The following is a 6,865-nucleotide window of genomic DNA, read 5'->3' as shown; positions in this document are numbered from 1 at the left end:
TTTGGGAATGTAAATCAGTTTAGCTCTATGGAAAACATTATGAAGTTTTCTCAAAAAATTAAAAATAGAACTACCATATTATCCAGCAGTTTCACTCCTGGTATATATCTGGAAAAAATGAAAACACGAATTCAAAAAGATACTTGCACCCCAATGTTCATAGCAGCAATATTTACAATAGTGAAGACATGGAAGCAACCCAAGTGCCCATCAACAGACGAATAAAGAAGATGTGAAATATATATATAATGGAGAATTCCTCATCCATAAAAAGAATGAAATTCTGCCATTTGCAGCAACATGGGTCGACCTAGAGAATATTATGCTCAGTGAAATAAGTCAGAAAGAGAAAGACAAATACTGTATGATATCACTATATGTGGAATCTAAAAATTAGTATAAATAAATGTATATGCAAAACAGAAACAGAGTCACAGATGTATAAGACAAACTTATGGTTACCAAAAGGGAGAAGGAAACAGGGAGGGACAAATTAGGGATATGGGATTAATGGATACAAACTACTATGTATAAAATATATAAGCAACAAGGATACATTGTACAGTACATGGAATTATACCCATTATCTTGTCCTAACCTATAATGGAATATAATCTGCAAAAATACGGTATCACTGTGCTGTACACTTGAAACTAACATAATATTGTAAATCAACTATACTTCAATTAAAAATAAATAAATTTTAAAAAAATTTAAAGGAAAGATCAAACAAATAAATGGTGTTGGGAAAACTGGACAGCCCCATGCAAAAGAATGTAACTAGACCACTATCTTACACCATACACAAAAATAACTAAAAATGGATTAAAGAATTGAATGTAAATCTGAATCCATAAATCTAAAAGATGTAAACTTAGGTGTTAAGCTCCTTGAGCTCAGTCTTGGCAATGATTTTTTGGATCTGACTCCAAAAGAAAATACAACAAAAGCAAAAATAAGTAAATAGGACTACATAAAACTAAAAATTATACAGCTAAGGAAATCATTAACAAAATGAAAAGGCAACATACTAAATGGGACAAAATAATTACAAATTATATATTTGATACAGGGTTAATATTCAAAATATATAAAGAACTCATACAACTATTTAGCCAAAGAACAATCTCAAGGAAAAATGCACAGAACTTAAATAGACATTTTTCCAAAGAAATCATACAGATGACCCACAGGTACATGAATAGATGCTCAACATAACTAATCATCAGGGAAATGCAAATCAAAATTATACTGAAATACCATCTCAAACCTGTTAAAACGGCTATTATCTAAAAGACAAGAAGTATAATAATAAGTATGGATGAGGTTATGGAGAAAAGAGAACACTTGTGCACTCTTGGTGAGAATGTAAATTAGTGCAGCCACTATGGAAAACAGCATAGAGGTTCCTCAAAAAATAAAAGTTAAACTACCATATAATCAGGCAATTTAACTTCTGGGTATATATCTGAAGAAAACAAAAACGCTAACTTGAAAAGATATATGCACCAACATGTTCACAGCAGCATTATTTTAGAAAGTCAAGATATGGAGGTGAATGGATAAAGAATATACAGATGAATGGATGAATGGATAAAGAATATATATACACACAATAGAATATTATCAGTCATAAAAAGAATGAAATCTTGCCATTTGCAACAACATGGATGGACCTTGAGAGCATTAGGCTAAGTGAAATAAATGAGACAGAGAAAGACAAATACCCTATGATATCATTTATATGTAGAATTTAAAATAAAAAGAATCTTAAACAACAAAAACTAAGCATATAGATACAGACTACAGATTGGTAGTTGCCAGAGGCAGGGGGTGGAGGGTGGGAGAAATTAATAAAGATATAATTTATAGCATGTTGACTATAGTTGATGATACGTATTGTGTATTTGAAAGTTGCTAAACAAGTGGATCTTAGAAGTCTTCATCACAAGAAAAAAATTTACAACTATGAACAGTGATGGATGTTAACTAGACTTATTGTGGTGATCACTTCACAATATATACAAATATCGAATCACGCTGTACATCTGAAAATGTTATATGTCAATTATACCTCAATCTATAAAAAAGAGACAATTTCACTCATTCTTCAGTCCCTTGATAGCTTTAAGAGGAAGTATCAATTTCCTTATGTCTGCAATGACTCTGTGTGGTAGCACAGTGTCCAGGAGAAAGAAGCTGGGAAAGTTATTAGACCTAGGCGGTAAGTTCCACAGTTTGTTCAGACCTCACAGGACATTGTCCTGTCACTCTAATGAAGGTTAATATTCAGAGATTGCCTAATTTCTAAGATCAAAAGGCAAAAGAGAGGGAAAAGGCATATCCATAATTGTTTACATTAGAAGTTAAAAAGAGAAATTACTCTTAAGTAAAGTGATTATTCATATCTTCATTTTGACTGAATTCAAATAGATCTTTGCGCCAACTTAGCCATCACAGTTATGATTGCCACTGCCCCTTACCCCACCCATCTTGTCTGAAACCCTTGAAAAGAAAATAACATAGGTTGAGTTCAATGAGTAATTTCAATATCTTTCATTCCTAAAGAGAATTGAGGTATAAATATGTACACCAAACTGCATATGAAGTGTACAGTACAGATGATATTTGACATGTGCATAAACACAAAAAACTATCACCAAAAATAGAGATCATAAAACTATACATCACCCCCAAAATCTTCCAGGCAATCCTTCCTTGGCAATGCTTCTCTTCTATTCCTCCCTACTAGGCAATCATTGACTAATTTTCTATCATTATAGATTTGTTTGCATTTTCTGGCATTCTATATAAGTAAAATCATGATTACATACTCTTGCTTATCTGGCTTCTTTCACTCACTGTGATTATTTTGAGATTCATCCTGTTGCAGGCTGTATCATCATCAGTCCATTCATATTTACTGGTCAGTAGTACATTGCATTATTACATATTATGGCCATATTACATATTATGGATATACCATAATTTTCACATTCACCAGTTGATGGACATTGGGTTCATTCCAGTTTTTCCTAGTAAAAATAAAATGGCTATGAATATTCATGTACAAGTCTCTGTATAGATATATGCATTTTTTTTCGCTTGGGTAAGTACTTAGGAATGGAATGTCTGGAACAAATTGTGGGCATATGTTAATCTTCTTAGGAAACTATCAAGATAACATTCAAAGTGGCCCTACTGTACCATTTTTAAATTTACCAATTTAAAACTATGCCAATTTAAAACTTAATATCAGCAATATATGAGAATTCCAGCTTCTGTGCAACTTTTTCAGCAGTCAATATAGTCATTCTTTTTAATCCCTGCCATTCAAATAGGTAAGTGGTAATATGTCACTAAGCTTTTGGGTTACATTTCCCTAAAAATTAATGTTTACATACATCTTTTCACAGTCTTATTTCCTATCTGTATATCTGCTTTAATGAATTATCTTTTCGAATCTTTTGTCCATATTTTTAAAAATTGGGTTATTTTCTTAATATTATAAGAATACAAGTCCTTTATTAGATATAAATTTTGAAAATATTTTTATTAGGCTGTGGCTTTTCATTCATGTAATAGTGTCTTTTGAAGAGTAGAGGCTTTATAATTTTGACAAAGTGCAGTTTCTAAATTATTTTATGTATTATTCTTTAGGTATTATATCTAAGACATGTTTGCCTTACATTAGGAAAAAATTGTTTTCTGCTAGAAATTTTTTAGTTTTAGTTTTTACATTGAGATCTATGACCGATTTTGAATTCATTTTTAAATATAGTGCAAGGTAGGGACTAAAGTTTAAAAAGATAGTTGTCCACATATGTGCAGGCTTATTTCTGGACTCAATTCTATTTCATGTTCTACTTGTTTATCTTTACACAAATACCACACTGTCTTGATTACTATAGCTTTACAAGCAGCCTCAAAATCAGGTCATGTTAATTCTCTAACTTTACTTTTCATTTCATTTTTCATTTCAAAATAGTTTTGACCAATCTAGGTCCTTTGCATTTCTATACAAATTTTACTACGAACTTGTCAATTTTTATGAAAGGGTCACTTGGGCTTTTGATTGGATGAAAGTATATAATACAGTCATTGGATGGGACTGAATATATGTATTATATACATATAATAATATATAATTTGGGAGATTTGAAATCTTAATATTGAGTCTTCTGACCAAAAAACATAGTATATCTCAATATTTATGTCTTCTTTAATTACTCTTAGCAATTTTTTCTGTAGTTTTCAGTTGAAATATCTTACATATTTACATAATATACTTACATAAGTATCTGATAGTTTTCAGTGCTATTGTAAATTGTAATTTTTAAATTACAATTTTAGATTACAACTACTAGTATATAGGGAGACATTTGCTATTACCCTTCAACCTTGATTAACTTGCTAATAGTAGAGACTTTATTCACTTATTAGTTAAGAATAACTTGTAGCTTATTAGTTTTTAGTTTCTTTTTTGTAGATTCCATCAGAATCTACAAAAGCCCAAGTGAGGTATAGTCCTATTGAAAAACAATCTACCTGCCCTGCAGCAAACAGAAGGCTTCATCATGGACTTACCAGAGTCTGTTGGAACTTCCCTCCCAGCAAGTGGATGGATTAAGGACATTCCCCAAACCAAAAAGTGCTTGTGCCCAAGTAATTGCACTGCAAAAGTGGCACACATACCTGCAACAACGTAGTGTGTACAACTCAAGCCTGCTGTCTGAAGAATTACATGCCCTCCATGGGCCAGTGTCTTATGTAGATCCGGACGTGGCTCCTTAGACATCACCCATCACTCCCCCTCTCAGCCAAGTCAGAGAGGGAACCAGGACCCCATGCCTCCCTCTGGAGACATGGTTCACCAATGGCAGCAGTTGAGGCAATACCCTCACTAGACATGCTTCAACAGTTTTCCTGGATTCTGACATCACTTGGTTTGAAGAAGGTACTAAGCACAGCAATCATGGATGAACTGAGGGTGGTAAGGATTGTGATCACTCACAAGTCTATGCCCCTCTACATAGCCACAGACAGCTGGGCTGTACAGGAGGGTCTGACCATGGATGCCACAATGGCATCAGAAAAGCTTGACTATCTTGAGATGGCCCCTGTGGTGAACTGATACAGACAAACTGGGACGTGTGCACACAACCTGGTACCACCATCATGATATGGTATGTCTCAGCACATTCTCTAACTACACTGCCTGAGAATCACGAATCAGATGCCTTAGCCATGGTGACAGCTGTTCTGGAAGGGTCACAGACTCTCAGATGTGGCAGTGGCTTCATGGGAAGTCAGGACATCGAGGCCTCAGTACCACTTGGGAAGCCAAAAGGTTACACCTGCCTTTAAAATACAGTGACCTACAGGCAGTAGATAGGAACTTCCATCATTGTACCTGCAGTGACAACCCCTGAGACACACCTTTGGTCATATCGGATGAGCTACTAGGCCAGTGACCAGATGGCAAGTGGACGATATTGGCCCCTGCCCTTAACAGAAGGACACAAGAATGCATTGACCTGTGTGGACCCAGCAATTGGGCTGACACAGACTTTTGCCAGTAAAAGGGCAAATCAAGTAACCACTATTAGGGGTTTGACCAAGTTGGAAAGTATTACAGTGGAAAGTACTACCCACTTGCGTTGAAAGCAACCAAGGGACCCATTTCACTGGACATGACATACAAGAACGGGCTAAACCCTGCGAGATTTTATGAACCTTTCATCTGTCGTATAACCCCAGAGCTGCAGGGTTGGTATTAAGAATGAATGGGTTACTGAAAGAGACATTGAAGTTTTCTCCAGATGGGTCTTTAAGGGGATGATCTCCAAGACTATTAGAGGCCATCTGGCTGTTAAACACTGAGCCCACCACAGGCCACATATCTGCAAGCTACTGTAAAAGTCTTAGGAGGACTGAGACTCATCCAACAGGATGCAGGTCTTAAAAGAGTGCCACAGGGGCTTCCCTGGTGGCACAGTGTTTAAGAGTACGCCTGCCGATGCAGGGGACACGTGTTCGTGCCCCAGTCCGGGAAGATCCCACATGCCGCGGAGCGGCTGGACCCGTGAGCCATGGCCACTGAGCCTGCGCGTCTGGAGCCTGTGCTCCGCAACGGGAGAGGCCACAACAGTGAGAGGCCCGCGTACCGCAAAAAAAAAAAAAAAAAAAAAAAAAAAAAAAACAGTGCCACAGGACCTCCCACTTGGGGAGACTATCTAAGGTTGGAGACTTAAATGATATCCTCCTTCCAAGTGTCTTAGCATCCTTATACCTTGGAGGGAAGGGCTAGCCTGCAGCATACTATCAATATTTCCTCAACCTTTCTAAGTGAAGGCCCAGCCATAACCAAGGTGATCCAGATGGGGGACTAAAGTAGGGCTCCCCTTATGGGCTCCTACTTAAGTTCTCGCATGTATCTCCCAGCAAACTTCTGAAATAAAGGGACAAAATGTCTGGAATTTTCCTCCAGGAAAAGTGTCAAAACCTGGGGTGATCCTGGCACATGGAGACTGGACTGCTACCTAACCCTAATCACGTAGAGACATTTCTTTTGCATACACCTTCACCTGTTGGTTGACCTCCTTTCCTGGCAAATGGGGAACTGCCCTGTTAGGCATTATTCTTTATCTAGCAGGGATCCTTTGTACTTCGTGTTGTGTATATTGCTGTTGAGGTATAAGCATGCAGGCTACCTCCTGACATCTGGCCCTAGGGTATTTGCAGAAGAATAGTGGATAAGATTGTGCAGGTCATATAGATGTTAGGTATGAAATATGTGGCTGAGCCACACTGACTCCATTTTGTCAGCTCCATCTTAGGCCTGCAGTCCCACCCCCTTCCTTTT

The sequence above is a fragment of the Grampus griseus genome, assembly GCF_964374135.1.
Source record: "Grampus griseus genome assembly, chromosome: 6".
In the NCBI taxonomy this organism is placed as follows: Eukaryota; Metazoa; Chordata; class Mammalia; order Artiodactyla; family Delphinidae; genus Grampus; species Grampus griseus.
This window is presented reverse-complemented; position numbering follows the sequence as displayed.